The sequence below is a fragment of the Cupressus sempervirens genome, chromosome 8 (genome assembly GCF_028749045.1).
Source record: "Cupressus sempervirens isolate cs-2001-9-10 chromosome 8, ASM2874904v1, whole genome shotgun sequence".
NCBI lineage: Eukaryota > Viridiplantae > Streptophyta > Pinopsida > Cupressales > Cupressaceae > Cupressus > Cupressus sempervirens.
In genome coordinates this window covers 534,852,048-534,868,331 of record NC_143125.1, presented here as the reverse complement: position 1 = coordinate 534,868,331, position 16,284 = coordinate 534,852,048, and positions in this window count along the sequence as shown.

Below are 16,284 nucleotides of genomic sequence, written 5' to 3'. Positions count from 1 at the left end.
GAAGGATTCCCTAAAAAGGAGAAAGGAAATTGTCATCCAGATAAAATAATTTTTCTATGAAGAAGTTAAGACTGAAGGACTGGTTGAACCAATCAATCCAAATGAAAAAGCATCTACAAATCTACTTGACAAGAACAAACTCTTGAATGAAGAAATAAGAGGACTGAAAAGAGAAAATGAAATCCAATCAATAAGACTATGTGAAGTGATTGAACAAATAATGAAAGATGAAGAATACAAGCCAATGGTTAAAGAAGATAAAAGGGTAATGGATACTAGACTTGAAGAAATTATATCAGATGTGCAAAAGCTCACTAATAATAAATTAGACATGATGAATGAAGTAATTCTTGTAAATCAGAAATTGAATCACACAGATGTGGATATTGTAAATCTCAAACCATAGAATGACACACTAAAGAATGAATTAAAAAATGAGAAGGAATCTATGGAGAGATTCAACAAACCAAAGGAGGAAATGAAGTACTTTGAAGATCTTATGAAGTCATCAAGTTGTTCTAATGGGTCAGGACATTCATGCACTAAGATAAGAGAATCATTTAGGAATGGAGAACTAAGGAATGCAAAGACAAAGAAAAAACCAACATGCTATCACTATAGAAAAATTGGTCATATTGAAAATAACTGTCGAAGCAAACATGGTATGTAAAATTATAAACCTAAGTTTACTAGTTACAATTTTTAGTGCAAGTAATAAGGACATTAAATAGATGAGTGTAGGTCAATACTGAGGAATATGTCTACTACACCTATATTTAAAGGATATTGCTATAAGTGTCAAAAGTATGGACATAGATCATATGAATGCAGGTCATAGACAAAACTATTACGAATAAGGTGTCTCAACCTTGTATAATTCCTATTCTTATTATTTGTTTTGTAAAATGTATTTCTTGCAAGTAATGTTGATGTGTCAACATCTTGAATTGTGTGTAAGGAGATCATGGCTAAAATGGCTATGACGAATTCCTCTGACATGTAAGAGCTATGTTAGGAAGATTAAATGATAGGTGAAGACATGTGGCAACTGATAAATTGGAGTATTGTACACTCTACCCCAATAGTGGAGTTTGGGGAATCACCCCAAATTTTTTTTTAGGGTTCCTATTTTCTCAGAGAATGGTAAAACCCTAATAGGGTTTATCTTTGGGAGTAGCCCTAAAGTGAAGTACATGTTATAAGCATTTTTAGGGTTATGAAGAGTAGTGATGTGATAGAGTGTATTGTTGGTATTGTGAGTTGCTATTAGAGTCTTTTGTTGTCACTGTTGAGCTTGCACTACAAGTGTATTGTAACCTTTTGTTGAAGATAATACATTGTGTAGGTTCTAGAGGGGTGGGGTTGTTGTACCGAAAGGTTTTTCCCCACTGGAAAATCTTTGTGTTATGTGTTTCTTTCTCTATCTATTTTTATGTATGCATTGTTGGCTGCAATATTGTTGTTGTTTACAAATCTGTAAGTGAAAAGTTTTAAAAGGATTTGCACCATACTTTCCTTAAGAGATTAGTGTAGGAAGCTATTTCCGCACCTGAGTTTCCTTACAAGTGGTATCGGAGATTGATCAAATTTTGATCCTAGTTGTTGGGTAGGGTTTTTTGAGCTAATCTCAAGTTGAGTGGGAGTCTTGTGCAGAGCATCCTGAATCTTATTTGCAGATTGAGATGGCGAGTTCATCATATGGAAGAATGGAGGTGGAGAAATTTAATGGTACTAATTTTGAGTTGTGGAAACTCAAGATGGAAGACATGTTGGAAGATTGTGACCTATGGGAAGAAACTACAAGTGCTACAAGACCAGCAACTATAGCTCAAGCAGATTGGGATATCAAAGACTGTAAAGCTAAGGGTCTCATAAGACTTTGTTTAACCGATGCAGTTCTTTTGAATGTTCTAGATGAGAAAACCACATATAGTTTGTGGGAGAGACTTGGGGCCGTGTATCAGGCCAAATCTTTGGTGAACAAGTTATTCCTAAGGAAGAAGTTGTATTCTCTATGAATGGAGGAAGGTGGATCCTTAACGAATCATTTAAATGCATTTAATCTGCTAGCTGCATAGTTGACATTAGCTGGTGTCAAGTTAGAGGAGGATCATTGCTACACACTTTTGTGTTCTTTACTGGATTCATGGGACCATCTTGTGATGGCTCTTAGAAGTACATTAGTCACCTTCAAAATGGATGATGTGGTGTCTTCATTGCTATCAGAGGAGATGCAGAGAAAGGCTTCTATTTCAGAAAAAGAAGCCCTTGCTGTTCGTGGGAGATCCATGGAAAGAGGGAAGAAAAATGACAATAAGTCTAACAATAAGGGTAGATCCAAATCTCGTCGGAAGTCAAAGACTTCCAATAAGTCCAAAGAAAAATGTTGGAACTGTGATAAGACTGGGCACTTTCGTAAAGACTGTAAAGAGCCTAAGAAGAAGAAGAAAGCCTCAGATTCTGGTTCTATAAAATATCAAGAAGATGGTAATCCATTCATCATAGCTATGGTAGCCCATGCATCTAATGATGTGTGGTTGGTTGACTCAGGTGCATCTTTTCACATGACCTCTCATCAAAACTAGTTCTCAAGATATGAAGAGTTCGATGGTGGAAAGGTGTACTTGGGTGATGATTCTCACCTAAAGATAGTTGGACATGGAAGGGTCATTATCAAATTTCCTGATGGATGAGTAAAGGGAATCAATGGAGTTATGCACATTCCAGGTTTGGCACGAAACCTATTATCTGTAAGCATGCTAAACAATGTAGGTGTGCAAGTTGTTTTTTTGAAAGAAGGATGCAAGATGATGAGAGGATTGATAGTGCTTGCAAGGGGTACTAGGAGAGGTACCTTATTTCAGCTAGATGCATGTATTCCTCTATGTAATAGTTCTTCATCCTCACCATTTGAATGAGTAGTGAAGAATACTGTTGTTATTGGTTCTGATGGTAATGCAAACACTTTGGAAGGTAAGCTTCCTGCAAAAAAGATAATGTTATGGCATTTGAGATTTGGTCACATTGGTGAAAAGGGTCTCAGAACCCTGAAAAATAAAAATCTTGTTGAGGGGTTAAATGATTGCAATCTCGAGTTTGACTTCTGTGAACACTGTGTCTACGATAAACAAAATCATGTTCAGTTTTACTCTAGTTCTCACAAATCTTTTGATGTTTTGGATCTTATTCATTCTGATGTATTTGGTCTTGTAAAAGTTCCTTCAACCTCCAAGTCTGTATTTTTTGTATCTTTCATAGATGATTACAGTAGAAGGACATGGATTTATTTCCTTAATAGTAAGACACAAGTATTTAGTCAATTCAAAGAATTTAAAGCCCTTGTAGAGAATCAGACTAGTAAGAAGATTAAGTGTGTGAGAACTGAAAATGGTGGTGAGTTTTGCTCAACAAAGTTTGAATAGTTCTGTAAAGAACAAGGTATCAAGAGGCATAAGAAAACTCCTTATACCCCACAGAAAAATGGAGTCACAGAGAGAATGAATAGGACACTGATGGAGAAGGCTAGGAGTATGCTTAGTGGAGCTAGTTTAGAACAAAATTTTTGGGCCAAAGCTGTGGCCACTGCTTGCTATCTGGTTAACAGATCTCCTACTTCAACCCTTGTTGGTAAGACACACATAGAGGTGTGGTTTGGTAAGAAGCCTTCAATTAGACATCTTTGTATTTTTGGTTGTGAAGCTTATGCACATGTTCCAAAGGAGAAAAGATCTAAGTTGGAAAACAAAGCTGTTAAATGTATTTTCATTAGGTACAGTGCTAGTGTGAAAGGATACAAGCTTTGGGATCTTGTGACTAGTAAGGTGTTGTATAGTAGAAATGTTATTTTTAGAGAGCTAACATCTTCTCCTATTGTGCTACAAACAGATGAAAAAGAAAAGGAAAAAGATGTTGTTTAGTTGCCTCCTACCCCTGAGAAGACTAAATAGAGAGACCATGTTGGGTCTAATGATGAGGAGAGCTCTAGCAGCTCTGATAGTTTAGAAGAAGAGGAAGAAAGCAACCAAAAAGGTTTGGTTATTCTATGTTAGATTCCAGTTGTGGTTTTGCTTTGATTACTAACACTGATGAGCCTAGATCTATGAAAGAGGCTTTGGGCATGGAAGATGCAGGTTCCTAGATTGAGGCTATGGATGATTAGATGGCTTCATTAGAGAAAAATAAAACATGGGACCTTGTACCTTTTCCTAAAGGGAGAAAATTTTTTGGTTGTAAATGGGTGTTCAATAAGAAATTCTGTGCAGATGGCAGTGTTGAAAGGTACAAAGCTAGATTGGTTGCAAAGGGATATTCATAGGTAGAGGGAATAGATTATGGTGAAATATTCTCTCCTGTTGCAAAGTTGACATCCATTAGATTTTTGTTATCTCTTGTTGCATCATATGATTTAGAGATAGAACAAATGGATGTGAAGACAACTTTCCTTCATGGTGATTTGGAGGAAGAGATTTATATGTCACAGCATGAGCACTACATTGTTAAAGGTAAAGAATCCTTAGTTTACAGATTAAAGAAATCTCTATATGGTTTGAAGCAATCTCCTAGGATGTGGTACCTTAAGTTTGATGCCTTTGTGTTGTCAATTAGATTTGTAAGATCAAAATCAAATCATTGTGTTTATTTCATAATTGAAAATGATCATCTTCTTATTGTTGCATTATATGTTGATGATATGTTGCTATTTGGGAAGGGTAAGGGTATGATTTCTGATTTTAAATCTTAGTTGTCAGCACAGTTTGAGATGAAAGATCTTGGGGCAACTAGGTACATCTTGGGTATGGAAATGAGTAGAGACAGGTCTAACAAAAAACTTTGTTTGAGTCAGAGTAAGTATGTGAAGTCTATGTTGGATAGGTTCAGCATGGCAGATTGTAGACCGCTATGTGTTCCTATTCCTGTGGGAACAAAGTTATCTGTAGATGATTGTCCAAAATCTCCTAGTTAGATGGAGGACATGAGTAGAGTACCTTATGCTACTGCAAGTTGTAGTCTTATGTATGCTATGCTCTGTACTAGACCAGACATTGCCCAAGCAGTGGGAGTCCTAAGTCGATTTACGGCTAATCTTGGACAAATACATTAGGATGTAGTTAAGCGAGTATTTAGATATTTGTGGGGTACATCAAACTACTCCATATGTTATCATGGTAACTCTTTTGGATCTCTACATTCAATTTGTATTCATGGGTTTGTGGATTCAGATTGGGCAGGTGATATTGACCACAAGAGATCCACCAGTGCTTATGTGTTCACTATGTTTGGTGGTGCCATCAGTTGGATGAGCAAGCAACAAACTGTGGTTGCTTTGTCCACTACAGAAGCTGAGTACATGGCTACTACTCATGCTTGTGAGGAAGCCATTTGGGTTAAGAGAATGTGTTCTGATGTTGGTGTTGATGCAGACAATATTACTCTTTGGTGTGACAGTCAAAGTGTTATTTTCCTTGCGAAGAATCCAACTTTCCATGCTAGAACGAAGTACATTGATGTGCAGTATCATTTTTTGAGAGATATGGTGGAAGATGGAAAGGTAAATTTGGAAAAGGTAGATACTATGAAGAATGTTGTAGATGCATTAATGAAACTAGTGGGCACTAAGAAGTTTAGATGGTGTTTGGAGTCTATAGGCCTTTTGGCCTATAGCGGTTAGTTCTTGTTATGTTCCTGTTGCTCTTACAAGGTGTTCAACAAGTGGGAGAATGTTAGGAATAAGGTGTCTCAACCTTGTATAATTCCTATTCGTATTATTTGTTTTGTAAAATGTATTTCTTAAAAATAATGTTGATGTGTCGACATCTTGAATTGTGTGTAAGAAGATCATGGCTAAAACGGCTATGACGAATTCCTATGACATGTAAGAGCTATGTTAGGAAGATTAAATGATAGGTGAAGATATGTGGCAACTGATAAATTGGACTAATGAAGATTTTTAGGGTTCCTATTTTTTTGAAGAATGGTAAAACCCTAATACAGTTTATCTTTGGGAGTAGCCCTAAAGTGAAGCGCATGTTATAAGCATTTTTAGGGTTACAAAGAGTAGTGATGTGAGAGAGTGTATTATTGGTACTGTGAGTTGCTATTGGAGTCTTTTGTTGTCATTTTTGAGCTTGAACTACAAGTGTATTGTAACCTTTTGTTGAAGATAATACATTGTGTAGGTTTTGGAGGGGTGGGTTTGTTTTATCGAAAGGTTTTTCCCCACCAGAAAATCTTTGTGTTATGTGTTTCTTTCTCTATCTATTTTTATGTATGCATTGTTGGTTGCAATATTGTTGTTGTTTACAAATCTATAAGAAACATTTTTAAAAAGGATTTACACCATACTTTCCTTAAGAGATTAGTGTAGGAAGCTATTTCCACACCTGAGTTTCCTTACAAAAACCTTACTAGACAAATCAGAGGAAGAATTATGCACCTAACAATGCATGTTCCAAATGTCTAAAGTTTTCACATCAAAGCAAGAATTGCATGACTCAAAAGTACATTTAGAAAATCAAATAAAAGATAAAGGCATAGGAAAATTGGACATTGAGAAAATGAGGAATGAAATGAACCATAAATGGAAAATAAAAATAAAAGATGGAGCTAATGGAGAAGAGGTCACCCAATCCAATAGAGAAGGTGATCATGTCATCTCAAACTAAGAGAGGTATGTATGGAATTGTATATTTAAATGATATATCATACATCAGTTCCTTACATGAAAATGTGTAAAAACTTCATATTGCACATGTGAAGATGCATAAGAAAAAATTTGTGAAAGGTTGTCAAGTGTCAATAAAAATTATCTATGTTGAATAAGCATTATAATATATACCGAGCATTTCAGAAGAGGAATGATAGAGACCAAGCTATAATACAAAGACCTAGTTGAAAGGCATCAACATTGAAAAAGATAGTTGGCCCATTCACCTAAGTACTCAATAGTAATGAAGACCCTAATCAATCAAAAGAAGGTATATAACAATTTTGAAGATATTATTACATACCATGCATTCATATTTTTGAGAGAACAAAGTGATTGGGGAATTTTAGGAACCAACAAAGATTTCAAGAGTGATTCGATCAAGAAGCTTGAATGAGGGAAGATCTGAACTGTGTCAAGTATCCAGACAAGGAAGAACTTCAAACCCTAGCTACAATCATGTTAACTTCATTGACCACCAAAATGAGTCAAGTGGTTAGTAGAATCCAACTGGTGAAGAGTAATGCTTGTCCTCCACCAAAGTTTTGTGCTATTCCAAAGATTTTTATGAAAGGATACTCAATTAGTATGTAATGTTTGATACCACCTAAAGTCATTATGATCCATGATGACATAAGCTATTATATGTGTAAAATTGGAAAAGTAGGAGATTATAAAATTAGAGAAGCCTATGAGAAGCTATGTAGTGAAGGAATCTTGAAGGAAAAATTTCAAATTATTGAAAGGAAAGGGTTAACTCATGCCCTAGAATTCCCAAGAAATTTCAAAATCAAGTGTATTAAAGTTATTTTGATCAGAATTCATGAGATGAAGTATTGACTATAGAATGGACCAATGGAGATCACAAGGAAAATGATTCATAGTGTTATGAGCTATCCAACCCTAGACAAGAAGAAAACTGTGCAATGTTTGAGCTATGAAGAAATTGAGGAAAATACAAGAGCCGAGTGAAATGAACATGGTCTATCCATAACAAAAAAATTTGATCCACTAATTGAATTTTTAGTGAGAGTAATTTCTCAAAAAATTTATCAATCAAGAAGATTTAATAGTGTACCTTGTATGGCTATGGATCAAGTGTGGAAGATTGTAATGAAAGATTATGAGTATGATCTTTTCAAGCTACACACATTACAACTTGTAGAATCTTTCATCAATAAGAAAATCAAAGAAGTCAATGTGTAAGTTTGGATCCCTTATTTTTTATATTTTCTTTTATATCTATAAGTATTTTCTTGGTATTGGTAATGTTGTATGGGAGCAAGAAAAACGAATGAAAAGATAGATGAGTATATTACTCAATTGGGAGAACATTTTGAGAATCTAATGAATTCCTACTTTGATGAATTTAAGAAAAGAATGAAAAGGAGAATAAGGATGCTTGAGGAGTTGATCACAAAATATTATAGTGACATATGATTTCTTGTTAATGTAGAAAATGCTTTTATACAAACAATAAAATTGAGGAAGGTTGTGTTACACAATTTTGAATATCAGATTGATAGTGATGTAGTAAGTGCAAACATTGATGCAATATCGAAAGAAAAGTTAGATGCTAAGGCCAAAACTTTTGGTGGATATGAGAAAGCCAAAGAAATAATTATTGTGGATATCAAGAAAAATTCCAAGGAGAAGAAAAGGAATAAAATGGTTGAAGACATAGAAGCTAAATTAGTCACCCTAGGAAAGGGAAAATAACCATTAAAATTGACACAAGGTATTGGTGAAGATGAAGAACAAGACAATGGTGATGAGAAAGAAGAAGAAGATGATGATTAGGTAAAATCCCTAGTTGTTCTCATGCAACCAAGAAAGAAGGCTCAAGTGACAAAGAAGAAGTTGACAATGACACCACCACCACCAAACAAGCCAAGGACTAGGGCAGTTTATAGTGCCAAGCAATCCACAAAGTAGAAAGTAGTAGAGTCTACCAAGCTTAGTGCCCCTAGAATCAAAAGAAGGAGATTGGTTAGAGAACCACCAATTAGACTAAAAAGGACTATTGAAGAGGTATGTGAAAACATGAGAAGATCTATAACATTATCTAGTTTTAGATTTATCAAGTATGATACACTACATAATTATGATAGAAATAAAGTTGAAGAGGCTATGGTAGACATGATTGCAAATCAAAAACTAGCTCCTAGTGAAATAGAGAAAAAAAAAAACCCATGTTAGCATTATAGTCAAATTTGTTTATTAGTGACACACACACACATGTGCACATGTGTGTGCGTACACACATACACACAGACACACACACACACACACACACACACACTTAATCATATGGGTAGTAGCTACTGAGCTTATCTTGTAGTTTATAGTGTTAACAAACTAATTTAGGCTCTAGTGAGTTCTATAGTTGCTACTGCATTCCAGGAATAGTATTCAATTTTCACTAAGAAGTATCTACCAAGTTGGTGATTATTGATGTAAACCAAGCTTCATAGTGTTTAACAAGTTTCTCAGTGTAAACTAAGTTCTCTAGTGTTCACTAAGTCCATAGCTTCAGTTATGTGAATCTAGTGTTGACCGATCTATGTAGTGTCAACCAAGTGATTTAGTTTCTATTGAGCTCATAGTGATAGTGTTAACTGAGCTATGTAATGTCAACTAAGTTATTTAGTTTATATGTCAAGTTTCACAGTGTTCACCAAGTCACCAATGAAGTGATTAATATGACTCAAGCTTCTATGTCTACCGAGTGCATGATGACGCTGAGCATTGACAATGGTTTCCAAGTATCAGAACCTCATCGAGTTTGTCTTTAGAACCTGAGTATCAATAGTTGGGCTGACTTTATGTATTTTGGTGAAACTTTTATTGTAGCTAACTTTGATCAATTGTAAATTGGATTGGTATATATGTAATGTATTGTATCACATCCAATAAGAATGTATGAATATATTAAATTATGTATAAGAGCATAAGTGCAAAGTAAAAAGGCTACAAGCAGTGTAAGGAGTAGAAAAGATTTATCTATCACAGTAAGGTGATCATTACACTCCAAAGGAATCATTTTCAACAAATCAAGGTTGAAGATTAGAGATTAGCCACTAGTTCATCCTAATAGCTAGAATAGTTAAATGCTTTCACAAGATAGACTTAATAGTCTTTTGGAAATATCTTTACTGAATACATACTTCACTATATGTTTGTAAATTCATTTGCAAGGTCAACCTAGCAGTCCTTATTACTCCTAAAAGTGAAAATCATCAAAAAGTATCATTATGAGCCTTAATAGGCCAACTTTATGCTATAGCACTAAAGCTTGTGGATATCATCCCCACCTTAGTTTTATTTTCTATTTGGAAGGTTTCTAGGTTACCATATTGTGTCTCAAAGTGTTAAGAATGTTTTAATGCTTTCAAATTTTTATGCATGCAATTAGATTAGATTAGATCTAAAGGATTAATTGGTGAATTAAGATAAAGTATTATTGGTTCTTGATTCACCCCTCCCCTCTCAGTAACTTAGCCTATCTTATATTTCCAAAAATTAGTATCAAAGATTTGTAGTTCTAAGAGAAGAAGTTTAATAGCTTGAGCAAAGATTAGAGGCAATAGAGGTCTTCAGACTTGATAAGGCTATTGACAATGAAAAGCTAGATTTGAAATTGGCTATTGGGCAACTTAAGAAAGAAAAAGAGAAACTCTCTCAATCCTAAAAAGAAGTAAAGATATTGTAGTACAAATGAATGAAAAACTCTACACTAAAGAAAGAATTGAAGATATCCATTCAGAAAGTAATTCAGATGAAGCTAAGGAAATCATTATAGAACTATTGGAAAAGAATGGTAACCTTCAAGAAGAAGTAAGAAAGCTGAAAAGAGAACAAGAAATTTAGTCAGTAAGATTGTGTGAAGTCATGGAAGAGAAAAATAAGATAAAAGAAGAAATAGAAGCAAAGAACAATGAAATTCAACATTTATCCCTTCAATAGGAAGACTTCATTGGTTAGCTTACTAATGAAAACAAAGAAATCATGAATCTAAGATAAGAGAATGAAAGATTGCAGAATGATCTAAACACTAAAAAGAAAACCAATGAGAGGATGATGAAATCTCAAGTAGACATGAATCAATTGAATGAGAAAATCCAATATAGATAGAAAGAAAAAGAAGGAATTGGATATATAGAAGAAGGTGAACCATCTAAGCAAGGAGCTCAAAATAATCAAAGACCTACTTCCAATCAGTGTGGTAAGTTAGGTCATACATTGAACAAATGTTGGAGTAATGGTAAAGCTAAATTCAATGAAAAATGTTATGATTGTAATAAGCATGGTCATAGAGCTAATGAATGTAAAGAGAAACCTAAATTTGAAGGCAAATGTCACAAATGCAAGATGTGTGGGCATAAATCTTCTGAATGCAAAACCAAGATATTGAACCCAAAAAAATAGATTGTAAAAGCTATATTTGGTTGGGACTACAACACATGGTATGGATGTCACTACTGTGGAGAAGTTGGACACATTGGAATAAACTATGTGAAACATCACATGAGGACAAGAAACACCACTAGAAGATGTTTCATTTGTACAGAACTTGGATAGCTTGCCAAGAATTGAATGAACTCTAGAATAAATGAAGATGAAAAGAAAGACAAGGCTGAAAACATCAAAAAATAGATGAGACAAAAAGGATTCTAAAATCTTCTTAGAATGCAAGTTCGAGCAATGAAGCACATGTCACTAAAGAGTTAGGTGACTCATGTTAGTAACAATAGTACACCAAGATAAATGAGAGGGGGGGTCAATCAGTTATGTAATAATTAAAAAACTTATCTTCTTTAAACATACTTAACCATTCAATTAAAGTAAAAAAAAAACCATACAAAGATGCACATAGACAACTGCACCAGATATGTTGACTAGGAAAACCCTTGATTAGAGGGAAAAGCCCAGTGCGAATGATGCCCACAAGATGATGTACTAATATAAATAGTCCTTATTAGAGGATGGTCCCTATTAGGAGTCTATTAAAACATTTAGTACAATGAGTCCCTATTAGGAGACTTTGAATCCATGTTAGGAGATTCCATCCCTATAAGGAGTTGTGCCAACCCTATTAGAAATTGTGGTACAATGTACAAGATGAACCCACTCCCCAAACATGTAATTTCAACTACAAGATGAGCTCATTGCTCAAACAAGTAATTTACTATTATCTTATTCTTTCCTTTGTTGTTTCCTCTATCCTATCAACCAAACCAATTACTATCAAACCTTGTAGACTAGGTCACGAACCTCTTATCCAAATACCACACATCAGATCACTCAGCAAAACTGATATAGGAGCATCCAAAGGTATAAGGGCAATCCTGTGTTACCCCAAAAAAAAAGTACTTAGACTTAGTTTTTGTTTGATGTGTTTTCATTTTTGGATACCCATTTGGGTCAAATAAAGGTTTCAACTCTCACAGTTCCACTATTAGTGTTTTGGGTTAGAGTTTTTAAGCACCTTGGGATATGTGTAAATGCCCAAAAAAAGGACTATGTAATTGATCCATAATTATGGTGAGTTGAAAGGTTTAAATTGGAGGGATGATTAAAATTAAAATTTAGAATATTCCAAAAAAAGAATCAGGTCAAAAGGCTGCATGGTTTGAAAGTTATCGTAGTTTTTCAGTTTCTAGAGACCTCCTAAGAATGCTTCAAAGTTAGGTTCATGGCATTAAATGACCTTGTACAAGGCCAAAAAAATAGGAAAAAAGAAAAGCTCCTCCATAGGGCTATAGAGCTCTTTGAGAGCTTTTCAAAAATGTAAACAGTTCGTCGATCGGAGCTACAGCTCAAAAGTTATGCCCGCTGGAAGTTCGGTTACCATTTCTAGATTCTTCTAATTTTGTGCCGACTTCTAATGCAACTTCTGGAGCCTTCTATTTGGTCGGTGGATGCCAAATAGCACTTTCTAGAATGAATTCCTAATCTTTAATGCTTTGGGGTCTATTTAAGAATATTTTTGGCATTGTAAAAGGTAGTTCAGGGTGGAGTTTGAGAGAAGGTATTGGGAGAAGAAATTATCTCCAGTTTCATGCTATTGTAAGCCCATAGGGCATGTTTTGGAGTCTATTTTCTTTGTACTAAGTGTACTAGCATATTTTCATAGTTAATAAAATTTTCCCTTTCCTATTGTGTCAATTCATTTATTTAGCTTTACCCCATCAAAAACCTTAGCAATGAAGGTTCCTTCACTTTCATACTACTCTGCTCAACTTGAAATTCTACACTCTCTGCTGCTTATTGAGCATTCACAATTCACATTCTTCCTTCTCATGATAAAGGAAAATGTTCTTCCTTTATATCTATTGGAATTACTTTAGAATAACTAAAAGTGGCGGGGGGGGACGAGGGGTGAATTGGTTATCCAAGGTCCAAATATATAAATAAAACTTTTGACAATTTAGTGAACCCATAAAACATTCATACCCATGCATGCATCCATTGTGTATTTATTAAAACTTGTATGTTACTATCAAATCAATTTGTAGAATTTAAAGCATGAAACATGATACATTCATCAACACACTCGACACAATTATTTATGTGGAAACCCAATTTTGAAAAAACCACACGTAACATGCTACTCCTTTTCACTCTTTTGAAGTGATCCCCTATGAAAGGCAAACCCTATTAAAGGTTACAATATACACTATTAAATGTGACCTAGTTAAGGGATTTCCATCACCCTATTAGAAGTGAGCCTTGTTAGAGGACTTTAGGCCATTCACTTGGAATGCCACCCTATTGAAGGATTTTCTAATGATTGCTAGGTCAACCTTACTACAAAGGATTTACCCTAGACTGATACAATTTTTAGAGAGTAATAGTAGAGCTTTGTTCTGATATAACTTAAAATTTCTTTTGTAGATTGCAAATCTCTATTCAGTCCTCAATTCTACTTGTCTTTCATACTTTGCAGCTCTGACAACTTGTTCACCCTTCAAGCATTCATCTCCTAAAGCCTTCTTGCTTAAGATGCCATTGTAGACTCTTCTCTTGGGTCATTTGATGAAAAAAAACCCTTAACTCCTTCTCGTCCTTAGGTTCTCACAAATGACACCAACCTCTTTTACTTCATAACCAAATATTTCTATAAATAGGAAATTAGAATATTTTCCTGCTCATTATCCATCATCCAAATTAGGGTTTTGGATTGAGTAGGTAGGATATAATGTATCTACCCATATCTTATCTTTTCTAGAAACTTCTCCTAGAATCTATTTGAATTCACCTAAAACTAGTTTACATCAAATTTTGTGCCACCTACTCATCAACCTTATCTTCCTCTTGGTTCACAAGTTTCAAGAAAACAAACTTGTCAGCTTAGATTTGGCAAATCTTCAATCTTTATCATAATGTAATAGCTCAACATTATCAATCTTCTGATGCTCAACACATAATGCGTTACTTGACATCAACTATGAAATCACTCAACATCAACTAAATTTTACTGGTGCTTGACATCAACTAAACTTTACTTGGCATCAACTATTTTTCTTGACATCCACTAGAATTTTCTTTTACTTAGCTTGCACTAACTTTTCTCGGCACCTACTATTCACTCGGTTAAGCTTGGCAGATAAACTTTGTTTAACTTATTCTTCTAAAATTTCTAAGTGTAGCTAGCCATTTTGTAACCTTAAGTAGATCATCAATACATCATGTCATCACTGTCTTAATTGATCCTTGTACTTTATTACATAATCATAACTCAACCATTCCCCTAGGTGCTTTTGTTACATCTTATTGATCAAATCCTCCTCATCAATCAACTAAGTGATAGTACTTGAATCTTATAAGTAGTTTTCTAACCAAAAAATAGTAGGTTTGACATCAGTGAAAAAATGATAATTAAAACAGAAAATCTTCTTCAACAATCTCCTTCTTAACAATCTCATTTTCAATTGGATTTCAATAATCTCCCTCTTTGGCATTGATGGCAAACCAAACTAATCAACCAAGTCAATAAAATGATTAACATCTTGTTCAACCAAGCTAACTAGGTTAATATAGTAAGACAATACCAAAAAAAAAAAAATTGTATTGAAATTTCTCCCTTTATCAAAAAAACTTCCATCTTCTAATTAGTTTACAAAAACTCTTTCGTAAAACTCCCTCTAAGTTCCTTCTTGTATCTCCCTCTTACTAAGTAGATTAGGGTTTATCCCTCTTTCTTTTATACTAGATTGATCTTTCTAGCTCTCTTATCAATGTTTTGATCAATGTCTCCCTCTTTGTTCTAACTTGATTCTTGATATCTTTCTCCCTCTCTGATCAACAGCTCAGTTTTAGGACTTTCTCCCTCTTATCTCTTACACTTGATCTTCTTTTAATGATGATCAATTTAATGTACTTTCTCCCTCTTTGACAACAATTTCAAAGACCTCTACCAAAAACTTGTCATCCTTAAAATATGTAGATATACGCTTTTGCAACTTCCTCAGTTTCTCCCTCTGCCACCTTGCTGTGACTGATTTGAATTTTCAGCTCAGTGATTGCTTTAGGCAACTCTTAAAGTAAGGTCTACATCAATTTGTATTATATGAACATTAGCTTGTTTGATGTAGGGCACTCCTTCTATTTCTTAGATAGCCTTTAATAGGGGTATCACTCCTAGTTTACCTCTTAGATACTCATGAGCATCCTTAGGTAATGGTTTTGTGAAGATATCAACAATTTTCTCCTTTGAGTTAACATATTTCATCTTCACCTCTTTGTCTTGAACTAATTCTCTTACATAATGATACTTGATTGCAATGTGCTTTGTCTTTGTGTGCATCACTAAATTCTTTGATGTATTGATAACACTTGTATTATCACAATAAAGTATCACTAATTCTATGATTTTTTTGTTCATTCCTTTGAGTAGCTATTTGATCCATACAACATTTGTGAAATTTTTAGTAGCAACAACATACTTTGCTTTAGTAGTAGATTTTGAAGTACAACTCTATTTCTTGCTAGTCCATGTAACTAGTCTCTTGCCTAAGAAAAATGCTCCTCCATTGGTGCTCTTTCTTTCATCAATGTTTTCACCATAGTCAGCATCAGTGTAGGCTCCTAAGTCAAACCTTTCATTCTTCTTGTAGTATAGACCAAACTCTTCAGTTCCTTTCAAGTATCTCATTATTCTTTTAAAAATAATTAAGTGATTCTCCCTAGGATTAGTAGAGAATCTTGCAACTATCCTTATAGATAATGCAATATCAAGTCTACTATGTACTAAATATTGTAATTTTCCAATCATAGACTTGTATAATGTTTGATTCACCTCATTTGAATCATCATTCTTTGATAACTTGTGTTCTATCACCATAGGTGTACTTACTAGTTTTGAATCCTCTAATCCAAATGTCTTCAATATCTCTTTGACATACTTTGATTAAGTGATGTATATATAATACTTCATCTGATATACTTGCAATCCCACAAAAAAATTGATTTCTTCAAACATAGACATTTGAAATTCTCTTTTCATTTGATTTGATAAGTCCTTACGTAAAGCATCTTGTCCTCGAAATATGTTATCATCAAAAAATATTTTAGATAGC